The sequence below is a fragment of the Triticum aestivum genome, chromosome 6A (assembly GCF_018294505.1).
Source record: "Triticum aestivum cultivar Chinese Spring chromosome 6A, IWGSC CS RefSeq v2.1, whole genome shotgun sequence".
Lineage (NCBI taxonomy): Eukaryota > Viridiplantae > Streptophyta > Magnoliopsida > Poales > Poaceae > Triticum > Triticum aestivum.
The window spans coordinates 258,456,124-258,472,619 of record NC_057809.1 but is presented as its reverse complement, the minus strand read 5'-3'; positions in this window follow the sequence as shown (position 1 = coordinate 258,472,619).

Below are 16,496 nucleotides of genomic sequence, written 5' to 3'. Positions count from 1 at the left end.
TGTTGGCTATTAGAATAATATACCCAATGATTTATAAGCACATAATTCCAATGGCGCAATCCAAATATATACTGGCGACTTATAGTCCAAAGCCAGGTCAGGTCAATAAACGCCAGATTATAAGTGATTATGTACTGACAACGTGTAGTTGAAAGTCGAGCCGGGTTAATGAACACTGGGTTAATTTGATGACTGATAGTCATGCCGGGTCAATAGACGCCGGTTCAACATAAAATTTATCAAAAGAGAAAAATCTTGACAAAAGCAAATAAAATCGTGTGGTCAAGGCTTTTCAAGGGCTGCCAGGCCCAAATTCGAGGCTTTTCATGGGCTGCCAGGCCGCTGAGTTAAACCATTTGACAAAGCCTTTTAAGATGGGCCTCCAACTAACCAATCGTCGTTTTAAGTTTGGCAAGTTCAGGGTCTCAGTAAGAGTAACTGTCAAACGTTCCGCGGGTCATGCCAGGATTACCTGGATAGGAGTGGCTTACTTGATGAAGGCAGGTTAACCCGGGGTTTTAGGTGAATACACCAGGCTTCCAAGCCGTGGGACGATACCCAGTTACAAGGGTCCTTTCAAACTCTGTGGTATTTGACACAAAGAGCCCCCAAGTAACTTTGTGAGCTGTGCTCAATGGGTGCCTATGTTTGAGTTGTGCGTAGCAACAAGACTCTCTTTGGCCCCTTGCGTGTGAAGCTCCCAAGCTTTGTTGTGGTGTGATAGCCGGATTAATGGATAAAACTCCGCTTTGTAAGCTGAAGCCCCCATGTAACCAATAATATGATAAGCCAATAAGGCAGAATACCCATGTTTGAACCGTGCATCATGGCAACAGGTCCTCTTCAGCAACCTTTAACTTTTTACAAGAGATAAATTCTTCTTGAACCGGGATTTTGAACCAGATATTGAGAGCTTCAAAGCTTTTTGGGAGACACCTTTCCCTTGAACCGGATTTTAAACCAGAATCTTCATTTTCAGCCGGAAATTTTCTGATGACCTTTAAACTCGAACTTGCGAGAAGTCAATTCCTTTTTGAACCAGAAATTCTTAAACCGGATTTGAGAGCTTCAGAGCTTTATGGGGGAACATATTTCCCTTGAACCGGATTTTAAACCGGACATTTGAGAGCTTCAGCGAGACTGACTTCCCTTGAGCCGGATTGTAAACCGGAATCCTTTCTGATGACCCGGAACTTCTTCATTGAGTCAGGATTTTGTAACTGTCATATACTTTCGAAGCCGGAAATTCTCTGACGGCCTTTAATTTTTTACCAATATGGCGGTAGCCTCTGGGACTGGTTTATCTTCCCTCCAATGACCCGGGGTCTTAAATCTCACGATATTTGCTGAGTCATCTCATCGTAGCCTCCGAGTCTCAAGGCGACTTGAGGAGTTGGCTTGAGATTCCTCATCATTAACCGTGATATAGACCGGTTTGAATCCTGCACGGGACAACTTGCAAACCGGAGTAATTGCTCTTTTAAAGAAAGCAATATATAATTAATATGCTGGATGGATTTCACCTGATGCGTCAGGTCAGCAATTATCACCACGGAGTTGATGATCACCATGGTGAAACTGAAAACAATCATGGCCGATTCGTCCGCGGGTGCTGACAGATTTTTTGGCCGCGACGTTTCAAACCGGTGTGAACGGGAGATTTGGCCGCGATGTTGTAAACCGGTGCGGTCGCGAGAGATAGTCACGGCACTGTAAGCTGGTGCGGTTGTTCATTGAATAACGATGACAACCTGGGCCAAAAGATGTTGGCGTGCCTCCATCTCCACGGTATAATATCACTTTTTATAAATAATTGCCCTGCATAAACAATATTGCAGACCAAGGCGAAGATAAACTCGTTTTTTGACAAAAAACAACATGTGCTAATAAATCAAACTTCGATGGATATCACCTGATTTGTTTGGACAACAGATGATCCGTTTATCACGATAGAGGTGGCTCAGGCAGACCAGCGGCTCAATATAGCTCCGGCGGCTCAGGCATACCGGCAACTTAATATAACCCCGGTGGCTCAAAGCGACAAGGTCGGCTCAGCGCGGCTGCGGCGGGTTGATGTAGATTAAGCTGCACGGGTGGCGGCTTGCGCACACCCGTTCAATAACAAGCAGGTGCGGATGCCGATGCATGACAACGCTTAATGCATAATTCATCGGCACAGCATGGCACCATCTTTATAATAAATCATTTTCCTACACATAAAAATATACAGACCAAAAGTAATTGCTCTCTGATAAAAACAATATGTGTTAAATAAATAGACTCAGATGGATATCACATCGTAATATTGTGCAGTACCGGTAGGCCGGGTTGTCGCGGGTACCCAGGGTTACATCCATGATCACAACAATGGTAGCAGGACGGCTTGCGACGGAAGAAACGCCGGGCCGCATGCATAACATTCGACTCAAATCCTTGAGTTTGATGCTTCTTCAGCAACTTGTCATCTGATAGTCCATGAGGAACGAAGTACGCCGCACTCCCGTCAGTCTCCATAATTCGATTGATCTGACTCTGAATCACTGGATGTGAGCGGTGGTTTGACCCTTTGTTAATTGTTTTTCGCGTACAAAATGGCCTCCATCACCAGCGACTTGGCAGGCTGTGGCTATGAAGCAGAGGCGGCAGTGCGGCCGTGGAAACAAGCAACAAAACGGGTCAACAGGGCGTGGCATAGCGGCAGCTCTCAGGTGGCTGCGGCTCTGTCTGAGAAAAAAATCGTGTATCCTTTTATCTCCTCTTGGGTGCTGCACGAGCAAAGAGAGGTCGCTGTCTGTTTCTTTATTTTATTTGCTTTTAGCATGCAAGCAAACAAGGACTTTGGTCTTCACGTGGTGGAAAGAGAGTTGCTCCACGGACGGCACTTTACGCACATAGTAGCAGATGCGAGCGAGCCCACCCAGAGACCGGCCGTGGCGACTGAGACAGCTCGGGACCGCGAGCCCGAGCGGCTCGGGAGCGACATAGCGGCCCAGGGCCGACCACAGCGGATGGCGGCTCTCGGGCAGTACAAAGGTGCGGCGGTTCAAGGGTAGCACATTGGCAACTCGACGCCCGACGGCGGAGCGACAACAACGGCTCGGACGCAGCCAAGGACGAACAAGTACGAAGCAACGGCGGTTTTAACGGCGGCGCCTGAGGCTGGGCTTGAGAGCGAAGACCATTGGCGGCGAGGGCAGCTCAAGAGCAGAGCCCGAGCCCGTTGTCCTAAAATTTGTTCCTGAGTCCCAGATTGTTTCGTCGTTGACTGGACCTCAATCCCTTACTTTGTCTTCTGTTTCCAATTGTTGCAGTACTACGCATGTCCCTCTGACAAGGCTTAGTTTCCTTTTTGATCCAAATCAAAGAAAGGATAAAGCGACTCGGAGTGGTCCAGCCACGGAGGCTCGGACTGCGGCCGTTGATTGTAGTGGCAGAAACAACTATTCAAGGCCGGGTCGACTCGAAAAAACGATCGGCGTGACTGGGTTAGAACCGGTGGCAGGCAACTTGACAACAACCGGCAGAGGTAGAGGTGAGTCTGGAGGCGGCTCGTGGTAATCGTCGAGGTGGCAGGGAAGCGCCCAAGGTGGAGGCAACAACGGCTCTCGGTGGCGACTGAAGTCCACCGCTCAGGCGGAATTGGCGGCGGGTTGTGACCCGAGGTGCGGCTGCTTGAGGAGCCAAGAGGCCGGCTTACAGGTTCGAACTAGCGACGACGAAGCATGGTGATTCAACGAAGTGAGTCACAAGAGAAGACTAAATTCGTGGACCACTTGTGTCTGGGTCGCGGTTATTGGATCCGTATTGACCAAGGTTTAAACTAATAGTTTGCCTCTAATCTGATTTCTTTGGTATTCACGTGCTAATCCCATGTGGTAGCTTTTCCTTCCCTAATCCTTGAATTAATCTTTAGTAGATTCCTTGTAGCGATCACAGTTGACCAAAGAAAACCGATTTGGCTTCAGATGATTTTGTAACAAATCAACTTCGTCTTGATGTGATGTACGTACAGGGCGGGCAACTCAGTGGATCATATCATTATTGTTGTTGGTCTCAGACTCTGCGACTCAAAAACAATTGCCGTTGGTCTTACCAGCTCTTAAAAGTTGATCCGGATTTGACGGATCGTCCGATCGCGGTAGGCTCGCACCACACAACCGTAATTTTTCTTTCATCAAATCTCGCATACATCGTTCCGGCTACTTGTCATGGACATGATGCAGATCCTTCAAACTGATTCTTTGTCCGAAAAAATTGCGCACTTCTTGAACCCTAAAAGAGATCCCTCCAAGAACTCAACACCACCGTGCGCAAGCCCCACGGTGGGCGCCAACTATCGTGGAATTGTCACGGGAGATGTCCTTAGTGTCAGGACTTAGTCGCGAGGCCAACGCATCTATGTGGTAGCTTGAGAGGGGTTGAGCGGGATGAGAGACGCGATGTTTTACCCTGGTTCGGCCCCTCACGGTGGAGGTAAAAGCCTACATCCTGCTTCATTGATATTGATGATGATGATCACGGTTACAAGAGTGCTCTATCTTGAGAGCTATTGTCTAAACCTAACTTGTCCAACTTGTGGAACTTGTGAATCTTGTCCCCTTTTTGGGAGCCCTGCCCCTCCTTATATATGTTGACGGGCGGGTTACATGTGGAGTCCAACTCGGACTTTAAATTAAACTATTTTGACTTCCCTTTCTGGGCTTCTTAACGTCTGCCGGTTTAACATTGGTCTGCCGGTTTAACATTGTTCTCCCGGTTTAACATTGTTTGCCGGTTTAACATTGTTTGCCGGTTTAACATTGGTCTGCCGGTTTAACATTGTTCTGCCAGTTTACCGTCTGTCTTAGCCATTTGTCTTGACTCTCTGTCTTAACTCTCCGCCGGTTTACCATCCGCCGGTTTACCAAGTCCCAGCCGGTTTAACATTCCAGCCGGGTCATACCGTGGGGTATATCCCCGACATGATCCAAGTGAGCAAGAGGGTGAGAAAATCATACTTTCCAGACTACTTGACGGATTTTTTGTGTTGGCAGAGGGTCTGAACCAGAGGAAAGGATAATTACCTCTGCATCGTCATCTTGGCTGCCCTCAGCGTCCTCCTGATAAATATCATTGTCAATGAGGTGCATGAAAAGTGAATCAAGTTCTACATCTGCTTCCGGTTCATCAGGGTCGTCATCAAGTTCTAAACCGATGGGTTCAGTTGCCCTCCTCTTCGCAGTTTTGTTGACAGCTTTCGTTTTAGGTCGAGAAGGCTTCACCGCTTTCTCCTGTGATTTCTTTTTCCAGAACGGATCATCACCCTGTTTAAAAAATGGGGAGAGGGTATTAAAAGTTGCACAATTCAAAAATATCAGGTGTAAAGCGGAAGCAAAACAATTCTTATAGTGGGCGGTTTGTTCTGTGTGTAAAAGGGACTTAACTCGGTCTTGCTACAGACAGCTTTTGATTCATTCAGCATTTTCTTGACAGACTCAGTAACTTCATCATCTGTTAGCTGAATGTCAATATGACGTTGGGAGTCTTTAATGTCACCAGTGTACTCGCACATTAAACCGGAGTGGCGACTTAACGCCAAGATACTCCAGGATATCGAGCAACTAACGAAGTCCACACCTGTTAAACCGTTGGCAATGAAAGCTCTAAGCTTGGCGAGTTGTGGTACATACGAGGCCCGTTCCTTGGCACTTAGTCGTTGCGGAAGAGGATGAGTATTGGCAAACTGATGAGCACGGTAGCCCGACAGAGGGTTCTCATCTTCAGGAGAGGTGTCCTTGCAATAGAACCAAGTTTGATTCCACTCCTTTGGGTGACTGTGAAGTTTGGCATAAGGAAAACTAACATCCTTCCTTTTCTGAATGGAGACACCACCGAGTTCAGTATTGGGCCCGTCTACGAATTCAGTGTCACGGTTTAAGTGGATGAAATCCCCAAACAGCTCCACAGTCGGCTCTTCTTGTAGATAGGCTTCAGAAAACACCTGAAAGTTGCAGATATTGGATATAGAGTTGGGTCCAATATCTTGAGGGCGGATTTGAAAGCTGGCAAGTACATATCGGAAAAACTTGGATCCAGGCGGTTTAAATCCATGGCCCATATGATCAGCAAACACTACTACTTCACCCTCTCTAGGGGTAGGAGGATTTTCCAGACCAGGAACTAGCCACCGGATTTCATTTTTCTTCGGCAAGGTACCAATTTTGACACATCCGTTCAGTTGCTCCTCAGTAACCCGGGAAGGGGCCTAGTTACAGGAATAGAATTGTTTGGCCATTGCAAGTGAAGAGCTGGAAAGGAATAATGCCAGTTTATGATTCATTAATGACAATGCATAAGGTACAACAGGTTGAGGAAAAAGGAATTCAAGCATGTAAAATTGATAAACTGGAGGAAGTTATAAACCGCCTACGATAGAGTGTTCATAAGTGGTAAAGCGATGAACGGTTTACAAGGGGACTAATGGCATATGACAGATTATTTTCTACAGAGATAAACCGCCCGTGCAGGTAAAGAAGGTACAGATCTGAAGCAAAAATGGCAAAGTGAAGAAAAACAGGTTTCGTAGAATCACGTTCGTGTTTTGGATCTACTACAAGTCAGGAAAAGAAAAATATTTAGACCTAAAAAAGGTTGGTCCTGGAGCAGTCCATTAAGGTACAGATCGAAGTTTTTATGCATATAAAAGCTTGATCTGATAACCAAGAAAGGGAGCACTAGAGCTATTGCACGGAGCGTATCAAGCCTAAGGTCTACTATCTAGGGACTGACGAAGAACAAGAGAGGAACGCCATGAAGCTGTAGGAACCCTAAAATGGATCTAGAGAGGAAGGAGGGAAGGATTTACTGCGGCCGCAGAAGCAGCGGAGGTGCGTTGCGGTTCTCTGGTACGAACAACTTGATGCAGTGGTCAATGGTGAGGCAGAGGCGAGGCTTGACGATGGCGGCGGCGCTCGGGTGCAGAGATGTTGCGAGGAAGAAGAAGGGATGAAGAGGCAACGGAAAGAAAATAAGGGGATCCTCCACCTCTATTTATAAGGACAAAGAGATAAGCGAGAGGCGCGGGAATCAAGGAGCCCCAAAAATGGATAAATAATGAGATTGTTGCGTCGATTGTTGGATGTTCATTATTAAAAGGAGTATCTTCGGCTTTAAATGAACAGGCGATGTCACGGCGGTTTACTACAAATTCGGAGGTTGACGTGAGGGCGGTTTACACGATCTATGTGAAGGTGCAAGGGGAGGAATTTTTCTAAGTGTTGAAGATTGATATGAACAAGTTCAAATCAATCAGGGGCCTAATGTTGGGGATATTATTACTGGACATAAACTAGCCAGGAGTGGCCGGGTTAACTATATGATGATTACTATTTGAAGCCCAGGAAGATAAAGGATGATGGCGCTTGATGAAGGCCCAAGGCCTAAAGGCGGGTTAAGGCCTGTAGACATAAACCAACATTATGATGTAACTTGTATTGTAACATAGAGGGAATAGACACCGAGTTGGACACACTGATGATCCGTCCTCGGGAATCTGTAAACCGGCGGGCGTCGACCTATGTATATAAAGGGGCGACCCGGCGGCGGTTTAGGGACAACACACAACAACTCGAGAACCAGGCAAAGCGGATTCGCTCCTTGGTCATCGAAACCCTAGCAATTCCATCACAACTGGAGTAGGCTTTTACCTTCATCATAAGGGGCCGAACTAGTATAAAACTACCGCATACTTCATCCGCTTTAACCCCTTTAATCTAACCTTTAGCGATGTCTCCACGACTAAGTCCTTTCACAAGGACATCTACCATGACAAAACCACGACAGAGCCCCCGAGGCCAATGGCGGCACTCCAGAGACTCCGGGGCATGGACTGCCCCACTTATTATTACGTGGGAGTGTCACGGGCGGAGACCTTCACAGGCACTGGGCCTTGCTTCATGGGTAGAACTTCTGAAGTTGCTAGATGTTCCAGGCATTCTGGATGGGATCCTGTCCTGCGTCTCCAGGCGCATAGCGCAAGGCCTGGAGACACGGGCAATCCTAAACAGGCCCTCCCACATGGGTGAGAGCTTATGCAGCCCTTCCCTGGAGAGCACCCGCCTCAGGACGAGATCGCCCACCTCGAGCGTACTAGAGCGGACATTGCAGTAGTGGTACCACCGCAGCGCTTACTGGTACCTTGCTGCACGGAGCGAGGCATGGCGGCGGTGTTCCTCCCCTAGCACGAGGTCCATACCCCGCATGGTGTCCTGACGTGCCTCATCAAACGCCAAGACCCGTGCGGAGTGATGCTTGACCTCATGAGGGAGAACCGCTTCAGCTCCGTAGACGAGGAAGAACGGGGTCTTTCCTATTGGCTTGGTGGTGGTGGTGCGGATGAACCACAACATAGACTGGAGCTCATCATGCGAGCCCCTGCCACAGGCCTCCAGCTTCTTCTTGAAGGTCCTTGTCTTTTGGCCTCTCAAGACCTCTGCATTGGCGTGCTCAGCTTGGCCGTTGCTCCTGGGGTGTGCCACTGAGGCGTAGCATATCTGCGTCCCAAGGTTAGCATAATATTTTTTGAAGAGATTGCTAGTGAACTGCGAGCCGTTGTCGGCGATGATGCAATTACGGACTCCGAACCGGCTCATGAGGCCCTTGATGAACTTAACTGCGGAGCCGTCTGGGATGGTGCGGACGGCTTCCACCTCTGCACACTTGGTGAACTAGTCGATGGAGATGTAGAGGTAGTGGTAGCCCCCGGGTGCTCGATGGAATGGACCCAGGATGTCCAGCCCCCAGACCGCAAACGGCCACGAGAGTGGGATGGTCTAGAGGCCCTGGGCAGGCTGCTGTATTTTCTTGGCATGCAACTGGCAGGCCTCACAAGATTTCACCAGCTCGGCTACATCATTGAGTGTCGTGGGCCAATAGAATCCGCTGCGGATCGCCTTACCCAGCAAGGAGCGTGATAATGAGTGATGCCCGTAGTCTCCGCCGTGTATGTCAGCTAATAGCTCATGCCCCTGCTCCCTGGAGATGCATCGCAAGGAAACATCATTCGATCGTTTTCGGTATAGCTCACCGTCCTAGATGCAGTAGGCTGTCGCCTGCCGAGCAGAGCCCCTTGTAGGAAGTACGCCTTGAATTCTTCAATCAAGCACACCTCCTAGGGTTCAAGCGCGAGGAGCATGCGAGCTCCTGAGGTAGGGCCGTAGGCGGGAACTCCTGAGGATGGTGGCGGGGGGAGCTCCTCCTGAGGTGGCGTAGGCTCCACAACTAGAGGGGCCGCTGAAGGCTTGAAGAGCCGCCCCTTGAAGTCGCGGGGCTTCTGGGCTGATGTCTTGACGCCCTCTGGGCGATATCATCAGCTTCCTGATACGTCTCCTACGTATCTATAATTTCTGATTGTTCCATGCTATATTATATTCTGTTTTGGACATTATTGGGCTTTATTATACACTTTTATATTATTTTTTGGACTAACCTATTAACCGGAGGCCCAGCCCAGAATTGCTGTTTTTTGTCTATTTCAGATTTTCGTAGAGAAAGAATATCAAACGGAGTCCAAACGGAATGAAACCTTCGGGAACGTGATTTTCGGAACGAACGTGATCCAGAGGACTTGGACCCTACATCAAGACATCAACCAGGAGGCCACGAGGTAGGGGGCGCGCCTACCCGCCTGGGCGCGCCCTCCACCCTCGTGGGCCCCCCTGTTGCTACACAGACATACCCCTTCCTCCTATATATACCTACGTACCCCCGAACTACCAGAAATAGAGCCAAAACCCTAATTCCATAGCGGTAACTTTCTGTATCCATGAGATCCCATCTTGGGGCCTATTTCGGAGCTCTGCCGGAGCAGGCATCGATCACGGAGGGCTTCTACATCAACACCATAGCCCCTCCGATGATGTGTGAGTAGTTTACCTTAGACCTTCGGGTCCATAGTTACTAGCTAGATGGCTTCTTCTCTCTTTTTGGATCTCAATACAAAGTTCCCCCCCTCTCTTGTGGAGATCTATTCGATGTAATCTTCTTTTGCGGTGTGTTTGTTGAGACCAATGAATTGTGGGTTTATGATCAAGTTTATCTATGAACAATATTTGAATCTTCTTTGAATTCTTTTATGTATGATTGGTTATCTTTGCAAGTTTCTTCGAACTATCAGTTTAGTTTGGCGTACTAGATTGATCTTTCTTGCAACGGGAGAAGTGCTTAGCTTTGGGTTCAATCTTGCGGTGTCCTTTCCCAGTGACAGTAGGGGCAGCAAGGCACGTATTGTATTGTTGCAATCGAGGATAAAAAGATGGGGTTTATATCATATTGCATGAGTTTATCCCTCTACATCATGTCATCTTGCTTAAAGCGTTACTCTGTTCTCTTGAACTTAATACTCTAGATGCATGCTGGATAGTGTTTGATGTGTGGAGTAATAGTAGTAGATGCAGGCAGGAGTCGTATACTTGTCTCGGACGTGATGCCTATATACATGATCATAACTAGATATTCTCATAACTATGCTCAATTCTGTGAATTTCTCAACAGTAATTTGTTCACCCACCGTAAATACTTATGCTCTTGAGAGAAGCCACTAGTGAAACCTATGGCCCCCGGGTCTATTTTCCATCATAATAATCTTCCAATGCTTAGTTATTTTTATAGCCTTTTATTTTACATTGCATATTTATCATAAAAATACCAAAAATATTATCTTATCATATCTATCAGATCTCACTCTCATAAGTGACCGTGTAGGGATTGACAACCCCTTATCGCGTTGGTTGCGAGGATTTATTTTTTGTGTAGGTGCGAGGGACTCGTGTGTGGCCTCTTACTGGATTGATACCTTGGTTCTCAAAAACTGAGGGAAATACTTATGCTACTTTGCTGCATCACACTTTCCTCTTCAAGGGAAAACCAACACAATGCTCAAGAGGTAGCAAGAAGGATTTCTGGCGCCGTTGCCGGGGAGGGCTACGCAAAAGTCAACACACCAAGTACCCATTACAAACCCTTATCTCTCGCATTACATTATTTTCCATTTGCCTCTAGTTTTCCTCTCCCCCACTTCACCCTTGCCGTTTTATTCGCCCTCTCTCTCTCCATCCTGCCTCTCTTTCTCTATTTGCCTATTTTTGCCCGCCTCTTGTTTGCTAGTGTGTTGGATTGCTTGCTTGTCATGATGGCTCAAGATAATACTAAATTGTGTGACTTCACCAATACCAACAGCAATGATTTCCTTAGCACTCTGATTGCTCCTCTTACCGATACTGAATCTAGTGAAATCAATGTTGCTTTGTTGAATCTTGTCATGAAAGATCAATTCGCCGACCTTCCTAGTGAAGATGCCGCTACCCATCTAAATAGCTTTGTTGATTTGTGTGATATGCAAAAGAAGAAAGATGTGGATAATGATATTGTTAAATTGAGGCTATTTCCTTTTTCGATTAGAGATCGTGCTAAAGCTTGGTTTTTGTCTTTGCCTAAAAATAGTATTGATTCTTGGAATAAGTGCAAAGATGCTTTTATCTCTAAGTATTTTCCTCCCGCTAACATTATCTCTCTTAGAAACGATATTATGAATTTTAAGCAACTTGATCATGAACATGTTGCACAAGCTTGGGAGAGGATGAAATTAATGATATGTAATTGCCCTACGCATGGTTTGAATTTGTGGATGATTATACAAAAATTTAATGCCGGATTGAATTTTGCTTCTAGAAATCTTTTAGATTCGGCCGCGGGAGGCACTTTTATGGAAATCACTTTAGGAGAAGCTACTAAACTCCTAGATAATATTATGGTTAATTATTCTCAATGGCACACTGAAAGATCTACTAATAAAAAAGTGTATGCGATAGAAGAAATTAATGTTTTGAGTGGAAAGATGGATGAACTTATGAAATTATTTGCTAATAAAAGTGTTTCTTTTGATCCTAATGATATGCCTTTGTCTACTTTGATTGAGAATAATAATGAATCTATGGATGTGAATTTTATTGGTAGGAAATTTTTTGGTAACAACGCGTATAGAGGAAACTTTAATCCTAGGCCATAACCTAGTAATCCTCTAATAATTATGGCAATTCCTACAACAATTCTTATGGAAATTTTAATAATATGCCCTCTGATTTTGAAAGTAATATTAAAGAATTTATTACTTCACAAAAGAATTGCAATGCTTTGATTGAAGAAAAATTGCTTAATATTGATGAGTTGGCTAGGAACGTTGATAGAATTTCTCTTGATGTTGATTCTTTGAAACTTAGATATATTCCACCTAAGCATGATATCAATGAGTATCTCAAAGCCATGAGAATTTCCATTGATGAGTGCAAAGAAAGAACCTCTAGGATGCATGCTAAGAAAGATTGCTTTATAAAAGCATGTTCTTCTAGTTTCCATGATAATAAAGATGAAGATCTAAAAGTTAATGATGTGTCACCTATTAAATCTTTCTTTTGAAATATGAATCTTGATAATGATGGAACTGAATATGATCTACCTTTACCTAGAAGGTGTTCCAAAAATTCGGAGTGTTTAGATCTTGATGCTAAAATTGTTAAAAGTGGGATTGAAGAAGTCAAAACTTTAAATATTAATGAACCCACTATTTTGGATTTTAAGGAATTTAATTATGATAATTTCTCTTTGATAGATTGTATTTCCTTCTTGCAATCCGTGCTAAATTCTCCTCATGCTTATAGTCAAAATAAAGCTTTTACTAAACATATCGTTGATGCTTTGATGCAATCTTATGAAGAAAAACTTGAGTTGGAAGTTTCTATCCCTAGAAAACTTTATGATGAGTGGGAACCTACTATTAAAATTAAAATTAAAGATCATGGATGCTATGCTTTTTGTGATTTGGGTGCTAGTGTTTCGACGATTCCAAAGACTTTGTGTGATTTTCTAGGTTTCCGTGATTTTGATGATTGCTCTTTAAACTTGCACCTTGCGGATTCCACTATTAAAAAACATATGGGAAGAATTAATGATGTTCTTATTGTTGCAAATAGGAATTATGTGCCTGTAGATTTTATTGTTCTTGACCGAGATTGCAATCCTTCATGTCCTATTATTCTTGGTAGACCTTTCCTTAGAACGATTGGTGCAATTATTGATATGAAGGAAGGGAATATTAGATTCCAATTTCCGTTAAGGAAAGGCATCGAACACTACCCTAGAAACAAAATTAAATTACCTTATGAATCTATCATGAGAGCCACTTATGGATTGCCTACCAAAGATGGCAATACCTAGATCTATCCTTGCTTTTTATGCCTAGCTAGGGGCGTTAAACGATAGCGCTTGTTGGGAGGCAACCAAATTTTATTTTTATTCCTTCCTTTTTCCTTCTGTTTAGTAATAAATAATTTATCTAGCCTGCATTTTGGTAGCTTTTTTGTGTTTAATTAGTGTTTGTGCCAAGTAGAACCGTTGGGAAGACTTGGGGAAAGTCTTTTTAATCTTGCTGTAAAAAACAGAAACTTTAGCAATCACGAGAATTGCTGCCATTTGTATTTGAAAAGTGATATTTAGTTAACTATTTTTGCAGATGATTAATAGATAAATTACTCACGTCCAGAAATTTATTTTAGAATTTTTGGGGTTCCAGATCTTGCGTTAGCTACAGATTACTACAGATTGTTCTGTTTTTGACAGATTCTGTTTTTCGTGTGTTCTTTGCTTATTTTAATGAATCTATGGCTAGTAAAATAGTTTATAAACCATAGAGAAGTTGGAATACAGTAGGTTTAACACCAATATAAATAAAGAATGAGTTCATTACAGTACCTTGAAGTGGTGTTTTGTTTTCTTTCGCTAACGGAGCTCACGAGATTTTCTACTTTAAGTTTTGTGTCGTGAAGTTTTCAAGTTTTGGGTGAAAGATTTGATGGATTATGGAACAAGGAGCGGCAAGAGCCTAAGCTTGGGGATGCCCATGGCACCCCAAGATAATCTAAGGACACCTAAAAGCCAAAGCTTGGGGATGCCCTGGGAGGCATCCCCTCTTTTGTCTACTTCCATCGGTAACTTTACTTGGAGCTATATTTGATTCACCACATGATTTGTGTTTTGCTTGGAGCGTCTTGTATGATTTGAGTCTTTGCTTTTTAGTTTACCACAATCATCCTTGTTGTACACACCTTTTGAGAGAGACACACATGATACAGAAATTATTAGAATATTCTATGTGCTTCACTTATATCCTTTGAGTTATATAGTTTTTGCTGTAGTGCTTCACTTATATCTTTTAGAGCACGCCGGTGGATTTGTTTTATAGAAACTATTATTCTCTCATGCTTCACTTAGATTATTTTGAGAGTCTTAAATAGCATGGTAATTTACTTAAATAATCCTAATATGCTAGGTATTCAAGACTAGTAAAAACTTTCTTATGAGTGTGTTGAATACTAAGAGAAGTTTGATGCTTGATGATTGTTTTGAGACATGGAGGTAGTGATATCAAAGTTGTGCTAGTTGAGTAGTTGTGAATTTGATAAATACTTGTGTTGAAGTTTGCAAGTCCCGTAGAATGCACGTATGGTAAACGTTATGTAACAAATTTGAAACATGTGGTGTTCTTTGATTGTCCTCCTTATGAGTGGTAGTCGGGGACGAGCGATGGTCTTTTCCTACCAATCTATCCCCCTAGGAGCATGCGCGTAGTGCTTGGTATTTGATGACTTGTAGGTTCTTGCAATAAGTATGTGAGTTCTTTATGACTAATGTTGAGTCCATGGATTATACGCACTCTCACCTTTCCATCATTGCTAGCCTCTTCGGTACCGTGCATTGCCCTTTCTCACATTGAGAGTTGGTGCAAAGTTCGCCGGTGTATCCAAACCCCGTGTTATTATACGCTCTTTCACACATAAACCTCCTTATATCTTCCTCAAAACAGCCAGCATACCTACCTATTATGGCATTCCCGTAGCCATTCTGAGATATATTGCCATGCAACTTTCCACCGTTCCATTTATCATGACACATTCATCATTGTCATATTGCTTTGCATGATCATCTAGTTGACATAGTATTTGTGGCAAAGCCACCATTCATAATCCTTTCATACATGTCACTCTTGGTTCATTGCATATCCCAGTACACCGCCGGAGGCATTCATATAGAGTCATACTTTGTTCTAGTATCGAGTTGTAATCATTGAGTTGTAAATAAATAGAAGTCTAATGATCATCATTTTCTAGAGCATTGTCTCAAGTGAGGGAAAAAAAGAGAAAGGCCATAAAAAAGAGAAGGCCCAAAAAATGAGAGAAAAAGAGAGAAGGGACAATGTTACTATCCTTTTTACCACACTTGTGCTTCAAAGTAGCACAATAATCTTCATGATAGAGAATCTTTTGTCACTTTTATATACTAGTGGGAACTTTTCATTATAGAACTTGGCTTGTATATTCCAACAATGGGCTTCCTCAAATGCCCTAGGTCTTCGTGAGCTAGCAAGTTGTATGCACACCCACTTAGTTTCTTTTGTTGAGCTTTCATATATTTATAGCTCTAGTGCATCTGTTGCATGGCAATCCCTACTCCTTGCATTAACATCAATTGATGGGCATCTCCATAGCTCATTGATTAGCCTCGTTGATGTGAGACTTTCTCCCTTTTTTGTCTTCTCCAGATAACCCCCATCATTATATTCTATTCCACCCATAGTGCTACATCCATGGCTCATGCTCATGTATTGCGTGAAGGTTGAAAAAGTTTGAGACTACTAAAGTATGAAACAATTGCTTGCCTTGTCATCGGGGTTGTGCATGATGAGAGCATTCTTGTGTGACGAAAATGGAGCATGACTAAACTATATGATTTTGTAGGGATGAACTTTCTTTGGCCATGTTATTTTGAGAGGACATAATTGCTTAGTTAGTATGCTTGAAGTATTATTATTTTTATGTCAATATTGAACTTTTATCTTGAAACTTCCGGACCTGAATATTCATACCACAATTAAGAATAATTACATTGAAATTATGCCAAGTAGCATTCCACATCAAAAATCTGTTTTTATCATTTACCTACTCGAGGACGAGCAGGAATTAAGCTTGGGGATGCTTGATACGTCTCCAACGTATCTATAATTTTTTATTGTTCCATGCTATATTATATTCTGTTTTGGACATTATTGGGCTTTATTATACACCTTTATATTATTTTTGGGACTAACCTATTAACCGGAGGCCCAGCCCAGAATTGCTGTTTTTTATTGCCTATTTCAGACTTTCGCAGAAAAAGAATATCAAACGGAGTCCAAACGGAATGAAACCTTCGGGAATGTGATTTTCGGAACGAACGTGATCCAGAGGACTTGGACCCTACATCAAGACATCAACCAGGAGGCCACGAGGTAGGGGTGCGCGGCTACCCCCCTAAGCGCGCCCTCCACCATTGTGGGCCCCCTTTTGCTCCACCGACGTACTCCTTCCTCCTATATATACCTACGTACCCCCAAACTAACATAAATGGAGCGAAAACCCTAATTCCACCGC